We start from the raw sequence: 12,347 nt of genomic DNA, 5'->3' as shown, positions 1-12,347 counted from the left end.
TTTCAGTCAGATTTGATACTGGTCCAAGATTTAACACTTCCTTTCTCTGCCAACCTCATACTAAAAATAACATATTTTCAGGATATCGGAGACCACTAGAAACCTGTGGTATTTGGCACTTGAATATTGCGTTTCGTCTGGAGATCTCAAAGCAAAAAGCTGGAGCCTTACCGCGTCTCCTTGGAATTGGGAGAATTTGAGACATTTTTGGAGCTGTTTGAGATGTAGGTAAACAGGAGACAAAATCTCAGAATGGCTCAAAAGGTCTGAATTTCCTTGTTGAGTGACATCTATTTAAAAAAAGAAAAAGCACCTTTACCTTGGCAGTCTCACGGTCTTCTGTCTGTGCCTCAGAGCATGGTTAGTCCTTCGTGGGGCCAGGGGAGATGCACATGGTGCGTGTAATGGGGATATATTAACCGAGAAGACGGTTCCCTCTGCAGAAAGGTTACAGCCCCCAATAAAAGTTGGGGAGGAGTTAATTCACGTATTATCGTTAGGTTTTTTTGGTTTATGGGGTTTTTTTCCTAGTTAAGCAGGGCTTTAGACTGCCTTCCAGTAATTAGACTTGTTAACTAATACTTCTGGCATAGGGAATGTTTTTTTGACAGAGGGTTTTCGTTGGTTTTGTTTGTGTTTTCCGTCTCTGTACTTTATTTTTCTCTTTGGTCTTAGTCATTGGTAACATAAAGATGGTGGAAGCAACTAAAAAAATAAAAGCACTGTTTGGCTGGAAGAAAACCAGATTAAGTCTGTTTGTGGAGGTCAGTTGTAATGTCACTGAGAGTCAGGAGGGTTCCCTGCCTGTTTTGTAGGCTGCCTGCTCTGCCGTGAGTGTAACGTGTCAGACGGGTCTTCTCAGGCCTTGGGAAAGCAGCTGCTTTTTCTCTGTTGGGAAAACAACACATAGGTGGTGGGCTTCAGTCAAAAGTCCAATGAAAGAGCTTAAATAGACACTGATCTGAAAGGCGGGCTGAGACCAAGACATAAGTTCCCCAAGGAAATGGGATTTATTTGGATTCTCTCTCTGAGTAGTCGAGCACTTTTCTCCAAAGACTCAAAGTAGCTGCGGAGCCTCTTCCCTCCTGAGCTGAAGTACAACTAATGATTTCTTGTGTTTGATAGTTTTGATTGCTCTGATCATTTTGATAATTTGCTTAAGTCTCTCAAAGCATCTGTAATTTAATCAAACTGGCAGCGATAGTCACTTGCCTGGAAAACAGCAAAACCGTTCATCCCATGGTGGTGGTGTACACAGCTGGCCATCGAGGCCACGTGCAGTCACTGAGAGCAAAGCAGATTGTCTTGGGAATCGGCAAGTTGATTCAACGTATCAGTTGATGTTCATGTTGTGCCACCTCTCACAAAATGAGAGGTGGATCAGGCCTTGAATTACCACAGGTGTTTTTGTTACTGGGAAGGGGGTGTTCTTACTCTTTGATGTTGGTGATGTGATGGCATGGAGATAACTACAAGAGCCTCCTTACTGTGAGCAAGCATTGGATTGTTTATTTGGCATAAAGAATGAAGTCACCTGCCTGATGAGAGATTTAAATGTTAGGGAAATGTCAAAACTGCCCACAAGTATTTGATCTGCCAAATCTCAGGGAAGTTATCATTTCCACTCTGCTTGGGGAAGCTGTTATTGTTATGTTTTAGCAGGGTGGCTCTACTGTATTGTCTACCTGACTGTGCACTGAAGCAATTTGTTAGCTTCTGCTTGCCTTATCTCGCCCCATCCTGATAGATGTGAAGGAGCGCAGGTGGATCATAGAAGATTTTTTTCCCCCAGTATTGATGATAAGGTGCAAGTACCAGGTCTGGCTAGAGATATTTCATGCCTGACCGTTGCATCATGCTTAGTGACCTTCAAACTCTTGCTTGTGTGGAGACTGCGGGGACCTTTTGATTTACAGCACTGCTATTTAAGTGGTTGTACACCTTGGCAAGGGCCAAATTACTATTTCAGTTCAAGTCTGTGGGTGATGAGTGAAGAGACACATTTTGCACTCCTGTCACACTGCTGAGAGATTTATTTATTTTTGAATGTTACAGATTTCATTTGAAGTAAAAAAAGACTTTTTTTTGCCTAAAGAGGAAAATGCCTTGATGAAACATTTCTATGTCTCTTTACTTCTCACTCCTCAGGGGTTGCTTCCTCAAGGAATCTGTGTCCCAGCATTTTCTCCAGCTTCTGATTGTTCTGGGCCTTTCTCTCCGTGTTAGTCATTTCTGGCTCTTGCTTGGGTTTCTTCCAGTACCCTTCTCTTCATCTCCACTTGAAAAAAAAAATCTTTCCTTTGCATCTTGACTCTCTTTTCCCTTGGCAGGAGACAAAAGGGAGGCACTGCTTGTGGAAGAGTAACCACTTTCAGACCTGTGAACACGAAGTGAGGCTGAGAGAATCAGGTGCTATCCAGATCTGGAGATGCTGTGCATGATGTAGAGATGGAGAGATAGTAGATGTTTGGGGGATTCCTGCATTGCTTCTGGGCTAGAGGAGCAGAAGTGAAAGACAAGACAGGCATGGGGGGGAGCTGAATTCATTCCCTGTCTTTCTGTCTACAGTCTCTGGTCTTCTTGGACGACGAGCAAGCAGGTGCCTGTCGGCTGAATTGCAGTGGATATTGCACAAGAAACTGTAGGCTGGTGGAAAGACTCCAGGGAGCCAGCTTCAGCCTACGGACAGTAGGTTTGACTCCCTTAGTCTAGACACTCTCACAGGGATTACGTCAACAATAATTTGTCAGTCTCTATTTATTTTCCAGTGGCATAGTTAGTATTTACTAGTGCTGAGATTCTCCTTATACTCTTCCATAGTCTATCATACAAGATTCACTTCTAGCAGAGTGGCTACCTAGGCCACAATTTCCATGTTTTTTTTAAATAATATTAGTGATACTAATGCTTAGGAGAAGGAAAGGCATAGAATGTACCTAAACATCCACATCCCACTGAGAGGCAAGAACATCCTTTGTGTATTTTGAGAATCTCCACTTCCAGCTGATGGCCCAGGAGCATCAGGTATTTTAATAAGAATTGTACATATTCAAATATTTACGTCAGGTTTGGGAATAAGGTATGAGCATACATTGCTATCACATTAGGGAAAAATTCCTTCAGTCTCAAAACCACCGACGAAATGAGTGTCACAATTCCAGTTTTTTACACAACAAATCTACCACTTTCTGGTACAGTAACTTAGGCAAAATTACACACAATCCCTGGGGAATGTAAATGCAGCCCAACTTTAAACATTAATTTAGGTGTCTAACATAAGTGGGCACTGTCTCTGGGTTCTCTGTGTAGTTAATGAACAGATGACTCTAAGCTGCCTTTTGCAGAAGCTTTTCAAGTAAACTTCTTTTCTGGATCACCCTCTGGAAGAGTTTTCCTCTTCCTATGGACTGGAGAGGAGGTCTGAATTAGGTAGAATAAAATTTTAAAATAAAGCTGTGTGAATAACTGCCTTTTTACTTCCTCCCTTCTTTTTGCACCTAGGATTAGAAGTTCAAGTGCTGACAACATTTTATACCCTAACTTCTGGACTCCATTCCCTCCAATGATGTTATGTCAAGTCTCTACAATACAGAGAGAGGGTGACTGAAGAATTGCGTATGTTAAGGATCTGATATAAAATAACCTAAGTCTACAAAATATGGACTTCTTAGAATGTGTTTAATGCAGTGCCTGGCTTATAATATGCAGCAGGATAATACAAGTTTTGCAAGACTTGTCTTAAATGTTTTGGATCCGCCTCCCCCGCCCAAAGTACTGAAAGCGCATTAAACTGTGCAACTTTTTGGTTGTTGGGGAGAGGGGAAACCCATGGAAAAATAAATCTTTAACTCAAAACAAAAATCAAGGAACTCTCTCAAACTCAGAGGATCGATGTTGTTTTATTATTAAACCACTGTGCTGTTGTTCCCATGGAAACAAAGAAACAAATATTTGGAGCTGTGTAACACCTTACACCAAAATTCCAGTTAAGAATGTTTTTGAAAGTGTTTCTGTCAATGAGAGCCCTCCTGTTCTCTGAATGACTGCTTTGTGCAGCCTTCCTGGACTCCTGCACAGGCGACAAGGTGAAACCCCACACTCAACCTCATGAACATTACTTGTCTTCACAATTCTTTAAAAGGAATTAATTGCATCAGGAGGTCTTTTCCCAGTACAAATGATAAGTTTGAGGCTGCAGCAATGACCCAAATGAAATGTGTGACAGTGGCGGCATTTGGTCATTTGCTATTGGTTTGGGTGGGGTTTTTTAAATCCATAATTTTCTACAGATCAATCCTAGCAACATGCCAAATGGTTTCACCTTGAACCTAGCATGATCGGTTCAGAAATGGAAGGAAAAAACCCCATGAAATACAACTGACATTTTGACTAAAAATCATATTTACTTTACTAAGATAATATGATCCATCTACTCATTACCAGTGGGAAGAGATCTTTCCATGCTGCCAGATATCTTTTACCTGAGGCACCCCATCTGTTTATGTTTGCAGGTTGGGATGAGAGGAGGAAATCTGATCAAACTTAGCAGGTGCTCCTTTTTTTTTTTTTAAATTAGAATGCTGCTATTGTCTTCTCTTTGTCTGCATACTTGCTTTCACCCGCAGGTCAACCGTCACATTTTAACTGGAAAGTTTTCTTGCTACCTTGTTTTCCAAACAAGGAGTTTAGTCCAAACAAGGCGTAATAAAATACACTGACTCTGGTTTTCTGTGTTGGATTTTTTTTAGTTAATATAAGGTCAAAACTGTAATTAAATATCTCACCACTGGGAAAAGCATCATACTTCTCATTTCCAGAGTGCAAAATAGTTGGTGATGTCTCATTAAGTGCAAGCCCATTTTGCAACCTTTCCCTTGCTGGAAGCACTAATCACTTTTTTCTTGTCTACCCACATACCTATTTTCACACAGTTCATAGAAGTTTAATATCTTAGAAATCTCTTCTGCTCTGTTAAATGTCTTTGAAATCTGCTAGGTGGTTTGAAAGTTATTAAGGATGGGGAGGGGGAAAGGACATTTACATAATGTTTTTGCACATTAGGCTAAAATGTAAATTTCTGATGTGTGAGGAGGCATCATGAGGATTTCAACTCTATAAAATTTGCTCCCCTTCTGAACTAGAGTTCATTATGCTGCATTTATTCTGTGTAATACCACTTGTACAAGGATGCTGAAGCCCTCCAAATGTGAAGTAAAACAAATACAGTTGTCTAAAACTTTCTAAATTTTAATGGAATTTTCCTCATCTTTCCCTCCCTAATGAACGTTGACATTATAGTCCAAAAACTGCTCAAAGTTGGAAGGTTTAAATTGTAACCAGCTCTAAAAATCATCCTTTTCAAATTACAGGCAGGCTAAAATATACCAGCATGGGAAAACCTTCCTTCGCTGTAGGGTGAATGAACTGTTCAGATGCCTTTGATGGACCACACACTATAATACCTTTCAGTATTATCAAATAATAACTCGGAAACCCTTGGCCATATGCTATTTGAACTGAAGTCAGAGGGCATATCTGGCATGTGGTTTGTGGTCCCTGGAATATATTGTGACGGGTGGAATATACTGAAATGAGGGGCTAGGAAGAAGTGCTTTTTATTTGTAAAATCCTGCTTAAGATAATTAAAGTAGTGTAGAGCAGAAGGAAGTCTTTTGCCTAGGCTAGCAGTTATCTGCATATCATGGCCTACCATGTCTCCTGTCTCAAAGGAGTATGTAATTCAAGAACTGTCCCTATGAAAGGGAGAAGTAGCTTTTGTTCTCAAAACCCAGCATTGTCATGATTGAGGCCACATGTTCCCTTATGGCCCCTAATCAGTTTGAGGCTGATTCCTATTTAGTTCCTTTCAACCACTGTTATTCCAGCTTTATGCTATTGTAAATTCGCTCATTCTCATCAAGTTATATTGGAATTATTCTCTAGTGTGTCAGGCTCTAGGTATATAGATACTGATATTCTTTCTAAGGTACTTTTGCTGCCTTATGCTGGATAATATTTTTCTACATAATGATTCACAGTAACTGTGCCTCAGGCAGTGGCTTGAGCTAGAAGGTTATGCAGCAAATGTATAATGCTTTAAAATACCAATTTTGGTTTTAAAGAAGAGATGCGTGAAAAGGAGGGGTGTTCTTGGGCTGAGGATAGTCTACACAATTTGAGCATGTTGCAATATGGTGAAAGATAACCCATCATCTTGCAGAGAGACATTGTGAAAACTCATTATCTTCTAAGCGAAGATCCTACTGCAGTTGCAGTTATTGGTTATGAACATTTGAGGAGGCACACTCAATTGATCAAGGTGGCTTTGCGTTAATATTTTATAATTATAGCTTATTTTTCAGAACTGTAATTTTGCTAGAAAATGCAGTTGTTACTTCTCTCAGCTTCTTAATTCAGACAAATTCTTTAATTTGTCTGATAATTGATAATATTTTCTTTTTTGTGAATGCATTGCTGTTTTATCAAATACTAATAATTAGATTTATAGAATTAAAAAATAGTGAGTCTAATAAAGGGAATTCTTACCCAGGCTGTAGGAAAGCTGAGTTCTAGTCCCTTTTCTCCAGAGGGACTTGAACCTCTATCTCCAGCTTCCAGGAATGGTCTTAATCACTATGTTTTAGGATTGGGTTTTCATTTTTAAGAGAGAACATTATGTTTTCTGGATCACTCACTGGAATTGGTCTCTTGCCCTCGAGGTGCGTGTCAGGTCCGCAGGCCTGCTGATTTATAGGTCATTCTCACTGTCTAGCTTGATGCTTTTTGAGGTTCTTCAAACAAGGGAGGACTACCAGTAGAAAGGGCTTATTGGGGCTATAGCCCAGCATATGCTGTACTGCCCAGTTGGCAAGCTGCTCCAGATACACTTTTTGGGTATACTTTGGTTAAGGGGCAAGGAGCCAGCGTGTCAGTTGTTTGCTCCACAGAATTTAAAAGATGGGTTTGTCTGCCAACCAGTTTTTCCCCAAGTCTTCATAGTACTAACATGAACTAAAATAACGCACTCTGCAATTGCTGTTATTAAACCCAGCATGACTGTATTTCAGCCAATGCATTTGTGTTTAAACCAGTGAACTAATGATCAAATCCACAACTTCTAATTGCAACCAGTACATGGAGTTGTAAACATGATGCAGATGGCCTTGCTACCCTGTTAGCTTCCAATCAAAAAAAAAAAAAAAATTTACTGGTGACTTAACCCTGTATGTGTAAGTCAGCCTGACATCATTAATGTGTATTGGTTGATTGGAGGAAGGCACTAGAATTTCCCTTCTTGCACTTTTACTCTTCCTTCTGTTAATGTGATCATTTTGAATTTGACGTTGGCTGCAGAATTTGCAGAACTTAAACATGTAATTTCAAGGAAAAAACAGAGTTGCTATGGAGTAGTAAAAATTATTATTCCTCCTCTAGCCTGTTACTCACTTAGCAACAGTCCTAAACTAGATCTGCTGAGCCTGAATTGATGCTTCTGTGTAGTTGTTTGCCTGTTAAAAATATGAGAATATCTTTATTCTTTCATGAATGCTAATAGTATCTTCATTACTTGATTTTGTTGGAGACAACATTTGTCCCAGCTAATACTTTTCCTTGACTGATCCAACTGAGTAATTAAGTACATGCCTAACTACAGTAACCTGAGTAGTATGACTAACTAGAGTATGATTCCTCTTGTACTTAAGAGATTGTGAATGTTTGGGTGGGTTGGGACTGTTATGAGCCAGTTCATGCTTGAATGTGGTTTTTGTAGGGATGATCAACTATATATTTTTTTGTGTATTTTTGACAAATTAAAGATACTTTTGATAAGTTCTGTAAATAGAAGAAGGGAACGCTTTTCAGGAGCAAGAGAGCCCTTTTCTGTCCAGTCCTAGGTGTTCAGATGTGCCTGCTGTTTTTACCTGGTTTTCTGTGATGAAATGGTTTTGCTCAGTGCATATTACTGTGACTTGAGCCAACTCAAGTTGGCTAGGGTCGATGACTGTAGATTCACTGAGCTTTGCTGATTTGCTCCAGTTAAGAATCAAGCTTTTTGTTGTGAAATAAATAGTGGTTTAAACCCTATGGCCAGACTGCAGTGAGCTTTGGGAGACAACATATTTTTTGGCTGGACAAGTCCCCACCTGTGGTACATCTTTTTCCAAATGTAGTCCAGTGGTACTGCTTTTTTTCCCAAAGCAGATTTGGGAAAAGAAGAAGTAAGCAGTGACAGGTAGGAGGAGAAGTGATGGGAGGGAAGGATGCTCAGAGGGAGCACTGGGATCTCTGCAGCTCTGAAAAGTAGGCCACCTACATAGGGGTCAAAACCGCTGTAGGAGTGCAAGGAAGACGATACAACTTAAGCTGTAATTATTGTAGTGAAATATCTCCCCATAATATGTAAAGTGCTTTGAGACCTTGAAAGTCTGGTTTAGTTCTTTGTTTATGCAGCACCTGAAACACCAGAGCCCTGACCTCTGAGTGGGGCTTCTGGGTGCTGCTGTGATCTAAAAAGTGAAAAATACTGAGAAAAACACTACGGGGACAAAACATGAGATTCTCTGTATTAATGACATCGCAAGACACAGGAATCTAAGAATGTGTTTGACAGTCTGTCATTGTAACCACTGAAACCTTAAAGGTCCAATTAAAACCTCATAAAGAGTAATTCAGTGATGTTTGCATATGTAAAATAAAATGCTTTCATAGCTCAGCTTTATGAGCATGTATGGACTCTGAAAATTCTGAAAACATTCGTGTATTTTTATGAATGTCATGAACTCAAAATTATTTAGCAAATTTTGCCACTTTTTTTTTTCTCTGCAGGCTTTCACCATTGCTTACAGCCCAAACCACAAATAAAGCATTAAAATTATTGATGTGAGCTAAGCAGGAGGGCTATTGCCAAAAATAGCAGTATTCACTCAGGCTCATTCTATGTAGCTCTGGAAAAATTATTCCCATGCTACAGCAAAGATCACATTTTTTCCTTTCTTCACTAATAGCAAAAATATTACCTTTCAAGCGGTCTGTTATTCCTGCAGCTGGGGGATAAGCAGGTTGGATGAAGTTTAAGGTAGCTAAATGAGCAAGGCTGGCCGATCCAGCCTCCTGCTAATACAGTGAATGATTTATGATGCTCTTCTCTCCTGGTGCCTTCCCACCCCCTATTTTTGCCTTCAAGATGACGGCAAAATGAGGCAAACAGGCAAATGAAACCTCGTATTTGACCTAACTGAGCTCCAGGAGGTATGGCTCTTTTTTCTTTCCACTTTAATGAAGTGCATGGGAGCAGTTTGAGTGCATGGTTGGGCTCTCAGACAGTATATCCAGAATGGATGCTCACAGTCCTGCCTTGCTGTGACCAAAAAGACACTTTAACACCAGAAAAAACATGGGCACTCTGAAGTTTGAAAAGAGTACAGGTATGCATGAGACTTGTCTTGCGTAGTGTGTCAACACCCTCTCAGAGAGATTCAGTCTGCTTGGCAGTGATGGAAAGACACTTTATTCTTGGATAAGAATCCCTTGTGTGGTGTTCTCTTAAAGCCCGGATCCCCAATTTGGGTGACCTCTTCCCCTGTATCAGCAGCAGCACACAGGAGGCCTGCTGCTCATTGGTCCCTAAATGTCCAGAGGACTCTGCATCATATGCTGAATGGAGTAAGCTCAGACTTACTCCAAGTTATGTATGCAACCTTGCTGTGCCTAGGGCTTGCCAGATGTTTCAAGGTGGCTTCACACAGGAGCTGATACGTCTTAACTTCCATGAGGTTCCCCCATGTACACATGACATGTCACATATATTAATACTGTGGCCTGGATAGTGGAGCTCTTGGGGAGAGGCGTGTAAGCAGCCAGCCTTCGTGTGTGAAACCCTTCTCCCACAAGGTATCAGATCTGCTTTTCTGACTGTCTCCTTCAAGAGAGCACAGCACCCTTGCTGAGCGGTCCCTTATTAGTTTGTGACACTCTCATCAGGTGTCTGCATGGGAGGAGCTGAGCTAGCACTTGGCATACATAGTCTTTCAAACCTCCAGAAGCAAAGTAGCTGTTTTATGGGGTTCAAACTGCAGCCCTGGGAGCTGTAGCAAATTGTACATGGTCCCAAGCTGAGTCAGTACCAGTGGTAGAAAGAGCCCACCAGTGCTGTTGCAGGGGGAGACAGGAGACTTTGGAAGGCAGGTGGAATTTACAGAGAAATATAAGTGATCCAGTAAAGTGCTGAGAAAGAAGGTGAGATGTGTAAAGGAGAATTTTCTAAAAAGAAACTGATAATCCCGAGGTGTGTTACATTGTTGAAGGGAATGAGAGGCAAAGAATTGATATTGTCCATCGCAATAAGTTCCCTTTGATAGGTACAACTCTAATTACTAAGAAAATGCACTTTTATACCTCCTTCCGTTGGTAAGAGTTAGCTTTTGTACTAAGCAGTGCTGCTTTCTGCACTGAGGTTAACCACGGCACAAAGACTCAGATGATTTCTTAGCTGATGCGCCAAATGATTTATTGAGGAGCAAGTTTTGGAGCTGGGTTCTCTTGCCACCAATGCCCAGGTTTGTCCTTTGGCAGATCTGTAACTACCTCACTGCCTGTAGTAAGATGAGTACAACTATTTCTTATTTTCCCCAGATGATTTGAAAGGCTAAATTTATTTGTGTGAGAATATAAGTTTTTGAGATCTTAGAACAGTATCAGTACAAGGAATGATGATTGACAGTTTTAAAATCCATCCTTGAGTCCATGATTCAGAAATAAAGTGATCACGAGCAAAAATGAGAAAGAAACCTGACATGCCTTTAAAGTTCAACCATGAGCTATTGTCAGAGGTGGGGTAGCAGAGAAAATGGACAAGTGCTGTATGGTGTTTTGGCGGTGACCTTGGAGCTCATTCTGCCCCGACTGAAGCCAGCTAGGCTTTTGTGTCTGACTTCAGAAAACCTTGTGTTATGCTCAAGCCACGGACAAATATACAACGACTAAGAACTTAGTAAGCATTGCACATCAGGTTATGCATAGTGAGATCGAGATCATTCCTGCACCTGCTGTGTGTAAAAGGTTTTATCTTGGAGCATAGTAGCAGCAGTCCACAGGGAGGGCAGGTAAAGTGTGAGGGCTCTGATGGCTGCATGGTGAGAGCAAAAAGAAATGATGCAGATTTGGGGCTGGGGGGGAGAAAAGCTTATTAAGCTGAGAGATCAGTGCCAGTAAAGGTGGCACCTACAGAAAAAGTAGGATCCCGGGAGAGATGTGTGCCTCCAAGCCCCATTGCTAAATAATGTGGAAAGAAACACACACACATCATTGTTGTAGGAGTTTTTCTCATTAGATCAAAAGGACAACATCACAGCAATCTGTTGCTTCTGCAGAAAACAGCATCCAAGAGGAGGAGGAGACACATGTGGGCAGCAAGAAAGCTCTTGAAAAACAACTAAGGAGACAGCATGGAAGAAACAGCTTACGGGGTGGGGTCAGAGCAGTCCCAGTGCAGTCAGAGAGGAATGAGAAGGCAGATGAGTGGGTGAGGACAGACACCCTACTGAATGTTGATTGTGGCATAGCCTCCATCTGTCCTTCCTTGGTGCACCCACTCCTAGTGCTAGGAATAAGCTGTGATACCATAGAATCAGATTGCTATTTGTAATGGTAAAACTGCTGCTGAGAAACACAATCTTTGTTTCCTAGTGAATGTTAAAGAAACAATAATAAATGGTGTTTACAGGCCCAAGTTGTTTATCCTTTGCAGCAGTGCTCTTTTTCTCTACAAACTGTTTTGCCTGTGCCATCACAGCCTGGAGACTCCATGCACTACACACATGGGTGACTTGACTTACCTTTCTTAAGCTCCAGTAATTCATGGCTGTGAGACCAAGGCACTTAGACACCAAACAACCTCCACATTAAATAATCACCACAGGAATTGATGTATAAAGCTACATCCAATAATTCAATAACTTTCACTGTTGACAACCCAGTAGAGTTTCAGCAGTTAAGACCTCCCTGTTGTGAAGATTCTCCTTGAGGACTATTGAGTAAAATAAGTCTAGAGTTGGTTAAATTGTGTATTCCAGCTTAGGCATTAATCTAAAAATGTAAATTACCTTCAGAAAGTAGAATACCTTCAATCTTGTTTAATCCTTGATACATCCATCAAAAAGACTTTGTCTTTGTAACCTCACATATCTTCCCATCAAGAAACTGGACAGGAATATCAGATGAAAAAGAGGGGTTTTTTCCTTCCTTACTCTTCTTTCAGACAGTTAGTAGGGAGAGGACAGAACTGTTCAGAATCAGCCGTACTATGCTGCCTTAGCTACAGGGCAAGTACTCAAATGCCTGCAATACTA

At 40.9% G+C, this 12,347-nt stretch overlaps 1 long non-coding RNA gene across 4 annotated transcripts in view; it reads left to right on the top strand.

The window, feature by feature from the left end:
* Window positions 1-12,347, top strand: part of LOC143161261 (uncharacterized) — a 92,995-nt gene that overhangs the window by 62,585 nt on the left and 18,063 nt on the right. For 2 of the 4 annotated variants that reach the window (XR_012995495.1, XR_012995492.1), the window contains exons 5-6: window positions 2,569-2,688; window positions 3,502-4,724. The exons of 1 other annotated variant lie outside the window; for it this stretch is intronic. This is a non-coding gene — a long non-coding RNA (uncharacterized LOC143161261). Of the gene's footprint in view, window positions 1-2,568; window positions 2,689-3,501; window positions 4,725-12,347 lie in introns of those variants that run through there. One more of the 4 variants, XR_012995494.1, reaches the window with a different exon arrangement.

Source organism: Aptenodytes patagonicus, chromosome 5 (assembly GCF_965638725.1).
Source record: "Aptenodytes patagonicus chromosome 5, bAptPat1.pri.cur, whole genome shotgun sequence".
NCBI lineage: Eukaryota > Metazoa > Chordata > Aves > Sphenisciformes > Spheniscidae > Aptenodytes > Aptenodytes patagonicus.
Note: the sequence above shows the minus strand (reverse complement) of the source record. Positions and strands in the feature narration are given on the sequence as shown.